At 44.2% G+C, this 15,496-nt stretch overlaps 1 protein-coding gene across 12 annotated transcripts in view; it reads left to right on the forward strand.

Moving 5' to 3' along the window:
- The window catches only part of ZNF532 (zinc finger protein 532), a 91,044-nt gene that overhangs the window by 68,470 nt on the left and 7,078 nt on the right, over positions 1 to 15,496 (forward strand). The window lies entirely within an intron of this gene.

Below are 15,496 nucleotides of genomic sequence, written 5' to 3' on the forward strand. Positions count from 1 at the left end.
TAATTAGTATATACTATATCTTTGAAGAGTTTGTTCCTTGAAGTGCTTAAGTGTTACTTCGTAATCTAATTTATTTATTCGAACTATTTATTTGAATTGCTCATGAAGCTAATGTGTTTTACCTAGCTACCCTCCAAACGGTATCAACCTGCCTTTGAACATCAATTACAACGATCACAAACTGCAAAAAGATGTTTTTATTTTATTTGGTCTAACTGTACTTAATTCAGTGTCTCTTCATATAAAAATTAATTAGTAATGGAACATATATGGCTTTAGCAGCCCGTTGCTTACTTCATCTCAGCTTCAGGCTCCTCAAATAGGCCATAGCATCTCACAATATTCGTTGTCAATATTCGGTAGTTCTTGAGGGTCAGTCCTTGCTAAGCTGACAGTGTAAATACCCTGCCAGTAGTTCTTTCAGAATCTGATGTGATGATTCTAGGAGAAATCTTTTCTTGGCACCCAAACTGGATTTCACAAATGTCGAAACAGGAGCAGACCATAATTACCTAGCAGTTCAGTCCGTTTATTTCTTGTACATTTGAGATTTCTGGAACCATCCTGGAACGTTTCAAAATTCTTTGTTTCTTTGTTGTTTTCCCCTTACACTGTCTTTGTCTGGCACGCCTGACAATTATCGGACCTAGAGTATAAGATCAAACTTAACACGTACTTAAACTGTTGGCCTTGGGCTGCAGCACGGAGCCTGCCCTGAAGCCAGCGTATGTTAGATGCAGTGGTCCATCACTGAGGAAACGCTTGGCTTAGGAGGATTTTAGGATTAGCTTTGAAGAAGTTGAGCCCCTGCCTTTTGGAATGAGGCACATCAGATTAGATTACAGTTTGGGTTCTGTCCACTCAGCCTCCTGAAAGAACTAAAGGGTGGGGAGGGGGCGGGGAAAGAAATGCCTTTGTAAGCTGGTAAAATGAAAAGAATCTTGAACGTGAGTCAGAAACTAATGCGTGAGTTCTGCCATGCAGAATCGGACTGGAACCTCCACCTCCAGATGTCCCACCTAGACAGACACACCGGTGTCTATTCTCATTGTTCTGTCCCATCAGAAAACTCACGTCGCCCCTCTCGCATTTAAGCCCTAGACTTCAAACACTCTGTGCTCTGTCTTTTCTCTTCCCTTCAGACAGCCAATCAAGCACCTTCCCATCTGCACTTTGCCACACTCCCCTTTACCCTCAGCTGACCACCTTTGGGCTTTGGCTTTGCCTTTGTCACCAAACCCACTTCACTTGTGACCTCGTTGTTGAGTCCAGTGGACATTTTTTTGGACTTTACCTCGATCGACCTCACTGCAGTATTTCACACGATTGGCAGTTCTTCCTCAAAGAATTTTCTACCCTAAGTGTCGAACGCTGCACTCCTGCGTTTTCTCATGGTTGCCAGACAGTCGTCAGGTTTCTGTGCTGGAAGCATTTAACTGCCTGTCTCTGGGGAATTTCAATTACTCTCATAACTTCACTTCTCGTATACATGTGCAGATAACTTCCAAATCTCTGTCTCCAGCTGTGGTTTCTCGTCTGCATTCCGGTCTCTGAAATCCAACCACTTATCAAGTTTCGGCTTCTTGGATAGCTCAGAGAAGCTTTAAGCCTGCCCAACAAGGAACACCACCCCCCTGCCCTCCTCAGGCTTCTACAGCCCAAGCTTGGTGTCCAGTATGACTCGGCGATGCCTTCCTTCTGCCCAGCCCTCTCCCCATCCGTTCACTCAATACCCTTCAGTCCACCCATTTATCTTTGTTCAGGCAACTGTTAGTTCTTGCCCGGATGGTTGTTCTCACTCCAGCCAGAAAAAGTTTTTTAAAAGCGCAGCTCTGACTGTGCTAAGTGTTATGTCCCCATTGCACTCGAGGTCATCCCCTGGCTTCCTGGGTCACCTCTGATCTACCCCTTGCTGTAGCCATGTCTCAGACGATGTGCGTGAGACAAACTTAACGACCAGAGGTGCCTTAAACACCGCTCACTTGTCTCTGGGGCATTCATTCGCTTGAAAGCCCACACCTTTTGGGTGGCTCACTTCTCTTAGCCCTCTAAGTCTCAGCCGAGACATCACCTCATGTGGAAAGCCTTTCGTGGTCCCTCCCTCAGACTGACCAGGTCCTCTTCCTGCGTTTCCATGGCAACATGTGCTTCCTTTATGTGTGTACTCACCAGTACACGGTGGGTGCCGCTCCCGTTAGACACTTGATCATTTCTTCCTCTTCAGTTCCCCGCCGTGGCGTCTTTGGGGCATCTGTCCCTAGCTCGTGGGAAGCCGAAAAATATTTCTTGAATTAGCGGATCAAGAATGGGTGCTGATTTGGAAGACACTGAATCCCTCTTAGCTGTAACTTCCTTTTTTTTTTTTTAAATGGGAGTCGCGTATGTTTTAGTGACCTCACAGTATCCTGCATTGTAGGTACCCAGAGGGAACTGTGTGTGAGGTGACAAGCAGCCTCCAGTCTTTTGGGGTTTAAGATGAGATACAAATATGCTTTACACGTATGAGGGATTTGAAAATTATGTTCGGCTAAATAAATGTCTCGGGTCAGCGTAGTCATTTGCTTCTGCCAGGCTGGCGGTTATCGGGAAGGTCTGCCTATATACCAGATTGCCCGGGGAGATAGCGCCGTGTGCTCTGATCGTGTATAAATGTTCCGAACCGGTGAACTGTGAGGGTTCCCTTGATTGATGATTTTGGTAACTTGGTCTAATTTGGAAGGCGCGGTGGTGACGGCGGTGACAGGGCGGCTAACGCTGATTGAGGGCTCGCCGTGTGGCACGCACTGTTTATCATCTCACTTATCCATAAAACAGGCTCACGAGGGTAGGTGCTGGCTCTGATCTCATTTGACAGACTTGTCACTCCAGGTCCTGTGGCTGGGAAACGGCAGACGCAGGAGTCGGTCCAGCCTCGAGCGCTGTGCCGAAATAGCGACTCAGCAGAGCAGGAAAGCCTGGTATTGCCAAAACGGATTAATTTTAATTTCATTGAATCTTTCATTATAGATACGAAACAGCAAATATATGACTTCCTCCCCGTCATCGCTTTAATTTAGGCATTCAGTCTTGGTTAAAGTTGTTTATGGCATCATTCAATGAATGAATGAGTGTTTGTACTTTTGGGAAGATGTTGAGAGTAGTAGTCTATTCTTCACTGGGGACCTGGTGCCTAACTAGAGTGTGTGGCAGTTGTGGTTAATAGCGCTTCGGAGTCGTTAGTGGATCTCATAAATTTCCCTGCAGAGTCATGGGATGCTTTGGAGTGGCTCGTATGTCCTAGCCACTGCCTGGGATGAGTTTGGGGTGTGGCCGGATTATAGCCAGCGGTGGCCTTCCAGGGGCATAGAGGATCTTCCTGCAGTAAGAGTTTCAGAAACCTGGAGCAATGCGCACGCAAGCGGCCCCTGCCAGCCGCCGGGAGTCCTCGAGAGCAGGGCCTCTGGGTAACGAGGAACGAATTAACCAGAGCACTGGTTAGCGGGGCTGCTCTGGACCGTCCGTGCGGCCAGTTCCACTCACTGCTTTTTATAACCAAAGATTACACCTGCCGCTCTGCCCTGCTGCCTGGCAGATGGGAGCCTTTGGCCAGAAGGACTGGCCAAAAGGGAAGGGGCCAGCACAGACTCGTTAAAGAGGCATGAGAAAATCACTCAACGTGCTGGTGCGACAGGTACCAGGTTGCGTCTTTGCACTCAAATCACAGCGCCCGTGGAATTCTTCTCTGCAAAGCCAGTCCCCTGCCAGGCAAGTAAGAAATAACTGGTTAGAGCTGGGTGCTTACGGCCACCAGAGTGACACAGATGTTGGCAGACACGTAGGCATTTGCAGTGCGTCACCCACCAGGGCCGTTGTTACTTTGCAGACTGAGGAAGACACTTCCTCCTGGGCCCTTCCTGTTTATCCCTCGCATGGTACTCGGTCTCAGGAGGGAGAGGCTCCCCTGATGTTGGGCCTGTGCCCTCGCCAGATGGAACAGATCTGAGACCTGGCCCTGTCTCCTCTGCTGTGGGTGAATGTACCGGGACTTGCTGGCTTAAGAACATTCTTATTAAAAACATCGCCCACAGCCAGGGACTGACTTCCGTCACCGTCACAGACCAGTTCTCCTCTCCCTGGTCCCCTTGCCCCGCAGCTGTAGGGGGTCTGAACCCTGATCCTTCCCCTCCTGGTCCCCGGTCCTTCCCCTCCTGGCCCCTGGTCCTGCCCCTCCTGGCTTGCTTAAGGTCGGATTTTGCTCTCTTCATGCTGCTAGAGCCTTAAGGCAAAGCCTCGGCTTCCCGCCGTGCACCCTGCCCCAGACCCAGAGCGATGTCCCCGAATCCCTTCCCCTCGTTACCTGTCAGACCTCAGTCCCTTGCTGTGCCCCAAGTGCCCTCCCTGTCCCAGCATCCCTGGCAGGTGGAGCGTAGGTACAGATCCGAGGGAGGGCGGAGGAAAGTAGCTTCTCTTACGACTCCCGCCGTGCACCCTGTCCCAGACCCAGAGCGACGTCCCCGAATACCTTCCCCTCATTACCTGTCAGACCTCAGTCCCTTGCTGTGCCCCAGGTGCCCTCCCTGTCCTGGCATCCCTGGCAGGTGGAGCGTAGGTACAGATCCCATGGGGCCGAGGGAGGGCGGAGGAAAGTAGCTTCTCTTACGACCTGAAGGGCCCAGATTTGCTGTGGGATTAGGTTTCTGCAGTAAATGGGTACTGAAATCCTGTCAGGCTTTAGAATTTCGGGCCAGTCTTGTGGTTCTGCTGTACCACGTGAGTAGGCTTTCAGGTGCTTGCCCAGGAATGCAACATTAATTTGTACTTTTTTTAGGAAAATATGTTCCTGAATCCAACAGGCACATTAGATTTCTTAGGTTTTAAGAATTTAGTGCATGATTGTAAGTCGATATTACTTCGAAGCCCAAAACAACCAGAAAATCATTTTTCATGCCACCCGTGGGGACGTCAAAGGAAATAGAAGGCCGTTCTGGCATGACTGACTTAATAAGGAATCGTAAAATAGCACTAGAGGGTCACAGAGAGGTCATGCATTCCCACCCAGGTTATAGGTGGGAGAGCTTCGGACCCAGGACGCGTGCAGGCCTGCTTCCGGAATTTCACCCTGTGCCAGAAGCCGCCTTAGAACCCAGAGTCCCCCGCTCTGCCTGAACGTCAGAGTGTGGGCTTTTAAGCCCCTACGGACCCCAGTTCGTGGGCGGGAATCACCTCTGGTTTGGCAGAGGAGCCGGGGCCTAGTGTGAGCAAGGAGGAAGCTTCCGTCAAACCCGTTAGCTCAGCAGGTGCACGTAAATGGCCAGAATGTGCCGCTCGCGGCGCTGCAAACGGAGAGTTGGAAGGATGGTTCTGGAAGGAAAGAGGCGATCCACGAGCCATGTCTTTTCTTCATATCCGCTCAGAGCCAAGTAATTGCAAAACTGGGATCAACACCAAGACAGAGAACACAGACGAGCCTTTCAGTAGCTGCCTGGTGGTGCGTGCTCACACTGGGGCCCTGACCTCTCCATGGGGACTCTCCATGGTGTCACGTGTTCTCACACCTTCAGATTCGATAGTCGATGATGCCGGCCAGCAGCCCCTTATCAGTATGGCTTACTTAGACAGCCCAAAGACTAATGTATCACGTAGGACTAGGGCCAACAAGAAGAGAACTGTCATCAGTCAGTTCTAATGTTAGCTTTTTCACATTCGTGTTTGCTTATTTGCTTTTTGGAGTTATTAACAGATTTCTTACAGATCATCTGATACAGACAGTGATTATCTTTAAAAGGAATGACTATTTTCTTTTGTCTCGATTTGTGGAAATCATAGTAGAAAGAGTCTGCGTAGGTCTTCAGACAGTATATTTTAATTTTTTATTCTGTAACAGTATTAAGTCATTATTTATAAAATAAAGATTGTAGGGGAAAATATCTTTCACAATGATCTCTTTTAGGTTGCTTTTGATTAAAAAAGAGCAAAAAAGATTGTATTAAAAATTACATTAGAAGAAAAACATTTTATATATACCATCCAGTAGTCTTTCCTTGAGTACTGGATTCTCTGAGAACAAAAATCGAGAAGTAATATGCCACCATCTGGACGCATGTATCTTAGGAACCAAGGAGGCTTAGAAGATAGGACAACCCTTCATAAGTGATGGCGGGGTGAAACGGAACCAGGCCCAGAAGAATTTGACCGCAGAGATTTTTTTCGTACGCATGCGGTCTTTGATTCCTGAATGTCTAAGAGCCAGTGGCTGAGACCTGGCTCTGTTTTCCATAGAATGTAAGACAATGGTCTGAATTAGAGTTAGCAAACTATGGTTCACAGGCCAGCCAGCTGTTTGTGTAAATGATTTGTCGAAGCACAGCCACACTCATTCATTTATGTATCATTATTTGTGGCTGCCTTTGAACTACAAGGTGGAATAGTTACAACAGAGGCTTTATGATCTGCAAAGCCTAAAGTCTTTAAGTCTGGCCCTTTACAGATAAAGCCTGCCAGCCTCTGGTCTAAATTTATTCTCCATGTTTAAATATTTCCCTAAAACACTCAGTTCCAATTTGTAGAAACTTGGATCGCGTAGTACTCAAAAATTATTTTTCTTGGTGCTTTCACACATATGTAAGTTGAGTTTCCTGTTCTGTGCTTGTCTAAATACCCATTTATTTGTATATTCTTGGATATGGTGAGACAGGAATTGGAAAATCTCACTAATGTCCTAGATATTAAATTCTCTCAGTAAGGACTTTGGAATTTATGATCCACAGTATTTTAAACCTTGGGAGAAGGCTGTTTGCCTGTGTAGGAGACATTTTTTAAGGTAACATGAGCGGTTTGGGTAAGTGGGCTTATTTCTTATAATTCACCATCTATAACTGTGGGTGATCTTTATATAAAGGGAATGGAACCTTTCCAGTTTTGTGGGCATACACTCACTATATCCGGATCTAACATGAATAGACGAAGAAACAAATACCTATGAAGCGTTATTTTTTTATTTATCCTGGTGAAAAGTTTTGAGAATTCTCAGAGTGAAAAATATATCTTTTATTTATTTAGTAGGTATGCTAATGATGTTATATATTTCTTCAGTGAATTTCCTTTTTTTTTAATTAAATTTATTGGGGTGACATGGGTTAATAAAATTATATAGATTTCAAGTATACACTTCTATGATACATCATCTGTGTATGGCATGTGCGTTCACCACCCAACGTCAAATCTCCCGTCACCACATATTTGACCCCCTTTACTCTTTTCTACTTCCCTCCTGTTTGAATTTCCTTTTTTAAAAAATCAGCTTTGTTGAGTTATAATTTTTAGGTATTCCTAGCATATTTCTAACCTGTAGAAAAACTAGAGACATATTAGACTATAGGTTTTTTTAAACCTGTTCATGTTATCAGTCTATACTATTTTTAAGTCTATGGTTTGACTGGGTACTTGTATGTTATAGGAATAATGTACAATTATCAAACTCTTTAGAACAGCCCATTCATTCAAACTTTGGGAATGTTTAACTTTTAACCATGTGTGTTCTTTTGCATGTACCTTTCATTCTATTAATACTTATCAAGTTACATAGCATTTGCCATGGAGAAATACAAATAAAGTGTAAAATATAATTCTTGCCCTGCAGATGCTTACAAGTGGGTAGAAAAAAAAAAGCATAAATATTTTAAAAGCTAAAACGAGTATGAGTTTGGGTATGAAACAAGGGTCTTGAAGGAATCACAGGATGGTGTCTAATTAAATACTAAGTGAAAGGTGCTTTCAATTCCGATTTCAACTCAGTTCTTGTTGAGGCTCTATAAATAGAGTAAGCACTAAAATACAGTTCAGCCTTCAGAGAGGTTGGAGGAAAGCAGAGTGAAATGAACGAAAATCGTGTATGAGAATGTGGAAGAGAAGAATTGGGCTTATGTCTGGGGTACAAGGAGGCAGAGATTTGAACGTGGCTGTTTCATGGGCAATCGGCCGGGGTTGGGCGATGCCAGGGAAGGCTTCGCGGAAGAAATTCTACCCAAAGAGGTATTTGGAGGATGCACGAGAGGAATTCGCCCTGGGTACAGAGCAGCAAGAAGAGCGTGGATGTGGTACAGACCAGCATGACGAGCCCAGTGGCTGCCAGCGAGTAATTCCGGAGGGCGACATGCTGGGCAGGATGCAAAGGGAGGTTGGGACTGGCGAGGTAGGAGGGTCCAAGAGCCTCACTCCCTGCTGCTGAGCGTAACAGTGGGGTTTTAGGTAGAGAAATGACGTGTCGGGCTGTGTTTCCAGTGGTTTGCTCTGGCAACTGTGTGGGATATGGGTGAGAGGGGATGGTGGCTGGAGAGGCCAGGAGGGCCCACCAAGGAGCTGAGCTGAGCTGGCCCGGAGGGCGGTGAGGGCGGGAACGAGTCCCAGGGGAGAGGGAAGACTGTCTCAGAAGGGCAAGGAAGGTATCATCGTCTTCAGAGGATGTGAACTTGCTTGACTTTGAAAGTTTATAAAGCCCTAGACGTAGTCAGTGATGGGCTGAGGACGAGGCCGTGGACTCTGGACTGTCCAGAGAAGGAGAGACGGCTCCATGAAAACCCCTCTGCATCTGATCGCAGTGCTCTGCCCTCTCGATACAAAGGGTGACTCTGTGTCCCTCATAAGGACAGCCCCTCATCTATGTACTCCGTTCAGCCCCCTTATTGACCACTGAAGGAGGTCACAACCATACTTGTCCTCTCTCCCGCATCTTCAACTTTCACAGCCATCCTAAAATCGTGCAGGGTGTCGTGGAGCCTCTTATTGTAACGAAACGACCTTCCTGACCCCACTCACCCCTCTACTGTCTCCCTTTACAGTACATCTCTCTGGCATCGTTTTCTGGCCTGATCTTCCCTGCGTCTCTCCTCCCATTCAGGCCTTTCCACACCCTGCCGCCCACACCACTCTCGTCGAGCTGCCCGGTGTCACCACCCGGGAGTCCTTGGCTTTCCTGGGCGGCGGCGTCTTCGACCTGTCTGAAGCGTGTCTGCCAGGGAACTCTTGGAAGGCTTTCTTCGCCGTCCTCCGGGACACTCTTTTCTCTCGGTTTTCGTTCCGTCCCAATGACAGCGCTTCTCGATTTTTCTCGTCTGTCTAGCCTATCACCGTTGATATGTCCATTTTGCTCTCACCAAGTTCTCGTCCAGGCCCATGATTTTAAAAGCCGTCTATGTCCTAATGACTGGCAGATGTATATTTCTGGTCTGGACCTCTCCCCGGAGTTCCAGACTGGAATGTATCTTTACTTAGGTCTTCAATGAGCCTCACGAACTTAATGTATCTCAAATGTAACCCTTGATCCCTCTCCTTCCCTAAACCTGTTTCTCCCCTACTTTCCAGTTAGTAACTGGTAACTCTGTTCCACCAGGTGCCCAAGCCAGAGAATTTGGAGCAATACTTGCCCCTTCTTTTTCTCTCCTTAGTCACGGTCATCCAGCCCATCCACAAATGCTGCTTGCCCTCTATCTTTGAGATATATACAAAATCCAGCCATTTATTGTCACCTTGACTTTTCAGGCTCAGGACATGTAATGTCTCCCCTGAGTGTTACAGACAACCTCTGCCCTGGTTTCCTGCTTCAGCACTTGGCAGCCAGGCCCTGCTCAACCCCTTTAGTGTCCTGTCACACTCCTGGGCAACCCCAAGCCCTCCCTGTGGGCCACAAGGTTGAACAGTCTGCTCTCGGACCTCCTTGCCTGCCATTCTCCCCGTCCTCACTCCATAGAAAACCACAGGAAGGACATGATTGGGAAACACAGGTGGCTCAGGAACGTGCGGGTAGATGTCCAGCATCACTAGGCATTGAGGAAAACAGCAAACGAAGTGCAGTATAGTATTTTACCTATTACTTTGCGATGCGGAGGAATAGTGACCCGGCATCGAAGACTCTTGGTAAACAAGCACCGACTTACATAGCGGGTATCCTTTTCGAGGGCAGCATCGCAAGAAGTGACAAAGAACCTTAACATTTTTACAACTTCCAAACAAGAAAGACTACTTTCAGAAATTTATACGAAGGAAATAATTGGTTGACTACAGAAATATTTACCTGCAATTACTAAAAAGTTGAAATAACCTAAATCATTAACAGAAAATAGTTAAATTGTGGTTTGTTCATAGAATAGAATACTATACATGCATTAAGAAGAATGTAGAAACATCAAAAATACACGTGGCCGTATGTTTTACAAATGAAAAAATCATGTTACAAATCAATTTATAATACAGACTCATTCTTATACACATAATACACATAAATATCTGTTTTCAGAAAAGAAATGGGAAGAATACATAGGTAGAAATTGACAGCGGTTACTCGGTGAGATTAGAAGCAATCTTTCCTCTTTTATTTTGCAATAAGCACTTGTTGTTTTTATAATTGGAAAAAATAAAAGAAAGGAAATGGAGGCCCCAGTATCTACATACACCATATATGTTACACTTCACTTAGCAAACGGCGGCTGCCGGCAGCTTTGCCTTCACTTTGCTGGTCCCCTCCTCATTCCCCGCCGCTAACCGCGTGAGCGCCGCGCCTGTCTGCGGCCGCGCCTGGTCTCCGCCCGTGGGAAGACGCGTTCTTCCTGCTCTTCTGCCCGAACCTCTCCCTGTGCACGGGCTCATCTCTTGCCTTTGTCCACAACATCTTCGTGTTTTTTGTAGGTTCTTTCTCATCAGTATTTAAACACGCTCACATCTCACCCATTTTCCAAAAACTAACCAGTGCTTGTTCTGTGCCCAGCACTTTCTCCTAAATTTGTTGCTCTCTGATTACCGTGCAGAACCCGCTCGTATTATTCCAGCAGATAATCATGCTCGTATTATTCCAGCAGATAATCATGTCTTCAGTTATTCTTTCCTTTATTCATTCATTCACAGGAGGAGTAGTTACTGAGTATTTTTCTGTTTGCCGAAGGCCAGGGATATAGAGATGATGATTCACAGCTTCTGTTCTTAGTGCGAGTACAGGGGAATGAAATTCACCCTGAAATTACAAAAACAAAAACAAACAAAAAAAACTTGTAGAGTTCAGGGTTTTTCTTTGGAGGAAGAGGTATACTCTCTAAGTGTTTCGTCTGTTAATTCCATACAATGGAATGCTATTCCACAGTGAAAAGGAATGGAATTCTGATACACTCAGCAGCGTGGGTGAATTGCAAATGTTTTATGCCCAGTGAAGGAAGCCAGACTCAGAAAAACTACCTGCTATACAATATGGTTCCATTTATATGACCAGCGTAAAGCAAAACTATAGGATAGAAAACAGATCAGTGGTTGCCAGTAGCTGGGTGAAGGAAGACAGGTTGACTATAAAGGGCCACTTGGGAATTTGCATTGGGGGCGATAGAACTGTTCTATATCTTGATTGTAGTGGAAGTTACTCAAGTGTATCCACGTTGTCAAAACTCGAACTATACATTCAAAAGAGTGAATTTTACAGTTTGTAAATTATACCTCAGTAAACCTGACTTAAAAATTTTAATAGTGCTATATTCATGTTTGAAAAATCCAAACAATATGGAGCACAGTGAAAAGCCTTATTCCTACCCCTGCTCCCCATAATCACTATGTTTCTTATGCATCTTGAGGTTTCTCTATATAAGTAGCATCATAGATGGATATATGTCCTCATTTTTACCATTTCTAACAGAACACAGCTTGGCAGCATAACTTTCTGCACTGGCTTCTTCTCCAGATAGTGTATGTTACAGTCATTTTCACATCGGTGCACTGCAATCTTCCATTCTTTTCTACAGCCACATGGCAAGAATGTTGCATACGAGCACATATAGTGTATTTAACCAGTTCTCCTTTGATGGACCCCACATTTTTCCCCCATGACACAGTGCTGCAGTGAATAACCTTGTATATACAGCAGTGCCATTAGAACTCTGTGTTGAAAACGCAAATTTGTTCCAACGCAATTGATACGTCAGGGAACAATTGGAGCATAATGTGAATTCCAAGTTTGCTCATGCGTGATTTCATCCCTGGGCACAGAAAACTGGGGGATGGAGTTGTGTAGGAGTAAACAAAACACGCACACACCGCAGCCTTCCACCTGCGACCTCTTCTCCCCTTGTGTTGAGTCGCACTGGTTCACACCTGGTGTTACAACTTCCCTCCGACCCTCCAATTTCAGATACCCCCCAACCCCCGCCCCTTTCACCACTTTACAAAAACCCAGCAAGCCACAATGCTCTCGCGCCCACTTCCACAAGCAAACTGCAGGTCTTTTTCAAGGTAAAGTGTCATTTTTTTGCAGTATCTGTGTATTTCTTAACCATTTAACATGTCTAAAGCCATGCTGCTGTTTCATTAAATGTGCCACCGACAGTTTTGAGTATTATGCCCCTAGCTTACTTTTTGATGGAAGCCCTGTAGTTTTTATTGCCTGACTTTGCATAGTGCAGTGATTTATAACACGTGTTATGTGTATGTCATGTTATAGCAGAACTGTACCCACCGTGTGTGGGTCTATCTGTAAAATAGATTCCCAAGTGAAAGGGTCCAGAGCTTAGGAATTAAATCCTGAGAGATTGCTGCTGTGATACGTTTAAATCCTATAGTTGGTTTGGTTTTCCCTCTTTCATAAAAATGTGATAGAGCTGAAGAGTGTGTGTCCAGCATAGTGCGGGAATAATTCCGCTCCCTTTAATCTTAAATTTGTGGATGTTTCTGGATATTTTGGTCATCAAGGAGGCTGTTTGCATGTTGGTGCAAGGCCAATGCCTCGTGGAGGTCTCAGTCTCAGGAAAAGGTGAAATGAATGTCTAGCCAGATGGGTTTGTGGAAGATGTGACTTTTCTCCCCCTAACTTCTTCAGTGTCCCCTGACACAGAAAGAGGCCTTCAAGCCAGAGACAAGAAGGGATTAGTTATCAGAATGGGAAATGTCTGATTGTGACAGAGCCAGTGGCAATGCAGGACACATTCACCAAGTGCCATCCGAAAACAATGGATTTCAGAGGCATTTTAAATCCCAGAGCTCAGACCTGAGCCCAAGGCCAGCACATTCAGAGCAAAGGAATTTGCTAAGAAGAGCTAATGCTTTCTTTCCTAAAGTATGTGAAGATAAAAGAGTCAAAAATTAGAGATTAGGGAGGAAGTTTAAGAAGTATACCCAAGTGTTTATTTGATACTTTTATTGCAAAGTTTTACAAAAATCTTCAGAATCTGACAGTTTATTATTATTATTATTACTTTCCTATTCCTTCAAAGAGTTCACTTTAAAAACAAAATAACTAATAATCAAGTAGGAAAACATGTTTCTTTTCTTAACTATAAAAAGTCCACTGAAGGGTATAGTTCTCTCAGTATCAGCCTACAGTCTATGGAAGCCAGAAGGAAGTAAATGACCTTAAAAGTTTTGAAAACAGACGCTGATAGGCTTTATACTTAATACCATTTTTTCTATTTTTGTTTGATTGATAAAAATTCTTTCTGTGTCATAAAGTATCAGTGTGAACTATTATAATATTAAAGGTACAGTTATGAAAATAAATTAGGTAAAGCGCCTTTAAATAAGTTAGTATTTAAATTTTAACAAAGAAGAGTAATTTGTTTTGTTAGGTTCTGCGAACGCAGCAGGTTTGATTTGGAAACTGATGTTTAAACCTGTAATTTTCTTGTCATGAGTGATTTTGAAACCCTGCTCCATTGTTTTGAACTTGCATAGTTCATTTCTGCATTTTTTTTCATAAAGATGTTGAAAAAGAATATCTCACACGTCAACTTTTTGAAAATAGTAATTATTGATTCGGCTAAGCAGCTTTTCATTTAATTTATTATCCTCTGCGGATTTTTTTGTTGCAATTTCTCTTATCAAAATTTTCGGGGGTGGCTCCATAGTGTAGTGGTTCGCACATCTGCTATACACGCAGAAGGTCCTGGGTTTGCGCCCCAGGAGGAGCCACGGACCATACCCGGGTCGGGGTGCGCCAGGCCCCAGTGCACGCTCAAGCGTGTTGGGGGAGACACCCCGCCTTCAGAGATCCCGTTCTTAAAAAAAGGAAACGACAACGTCCATAGGTCTGGGGTGGATTTGAGGGGGAGGGTGGGAATTAAAGAGGGGAAAAAACATTTTGGTTTGCTATTAATGTAACTACATGAGAACAAGAAATGGAATATTAAACCCTTCACCTAAATAGAAAATGCAGTTTATATTTCTCAGACCTCTTGCCCATCGTATGGTTAGAAAGATAAATTTCAGTTCTCTGCATCCTTCAGAATTCTTGCTGCAGCTGTCTTGCTTTTAGAAAGACGGCTAGTATTTTGACTCTTCCAGGTGATCTTAACATTGTCCATTTTATGTGTACAAAATTCAGAAGGAATTAGATATTTGTAGATATTTAAATAGCTTTATTGAAACATAGTAGGACTGTTCATGACTGTTCTTTACTTAAAGTTTTATTCTAAATGTAACCTCGTATTCCTTCTCAGGCTACATAAATGTTCATCCAGTTGCCTAGGGAATACTAATGGTCCAGTTCGTGTGATCACAAGTTTTTATGAAGGAATGCCCTTGGGAAAAGAATACCAACTGGTATTCACTTCGTTGTCTTTTTGTCAGAGTATATGCTTAGTAGGACAACAGTAAAATATGCAATACAAGCAGTGGAATGGCTCTCATCTTTAACATGGAGATGAAACTCCCTCCTTTGCCTTTGCCTGGCTTCAAGACCTTTTTAAACCCCTGCCAGACTGATTTGCTTTATTTAAAAGGCAACATTTCCACTCTTTTAAAATGAAACTTGGATACGTAACTTTACTATTATTAATAAAAGAACATTTATTGAGGATTTCTCTGTGTCCCAAGCACTATATTTGACCCTTTACTGAAATCCCTCTCTTCCCCTGCACCCTCCAAGAGGGGCACTGGTGTGACCCTCACCTCGAAGTTGGGGAGTGGATGCTTATCAGGTAGAGACACTTTCCCTAGGTCACTCGATTCATGAGTGGTAGAGACAAGGTGCCAACCTATTTCTAGGAATCCGGAGCCAAACTCTCAGCCACTTAAATAGATTTGCTTACCAGGATATGTTTGTCAGATGACTGATGTAAAAGTAATTAAAAATATATTTATCATTATCATTTGGCTCATCTCTTATTGTCAGAAGTAGTATTATTTGAGAGAATTTATTCCCATGAGAACTTATTCCCGCTTCAGCCTCATTTTTGATGAAGATTGAGCCAAATTTTGTTCCATTCATGAGGCCAAGAGCTCTTTTTTGATTTAATTTCCTTGTGATACATTGTTTCATTGCAGACTGCAATGCATATCATACCTTAAGAATTTGTTATATTAAAATTAAGCCACTAATTTTACTTTACCATGGAAATACATTAATGTAACATGTCTTAGCCAAAGTAGGAAACTGGTAACTTTTGATTTTTATGCTTCTCTCCATAGCTTTCTCTTGTTCTCTCTCCCTCGCAAATATATACAGACGCTGCCTATACCAACAGGCAGTCTCCATAAAGTAGTTTCAAACTTTTGT

Source organism: Pteropus alecto, unplaced genomic scaffold (assembly GCF_000325575.1).
Source record: "Pteropus alecto unplaced genomic scaffold, ASM32557v1 scaffold14, whole genome shotgun sequence".
Taxonomy (NCBI): domain Eukaryota; kingdom Metazoa; phylum Chordata; class Mammalia; order Chiroptera; family Pteropodidae; genus Pteropus; species Pteropus alecto.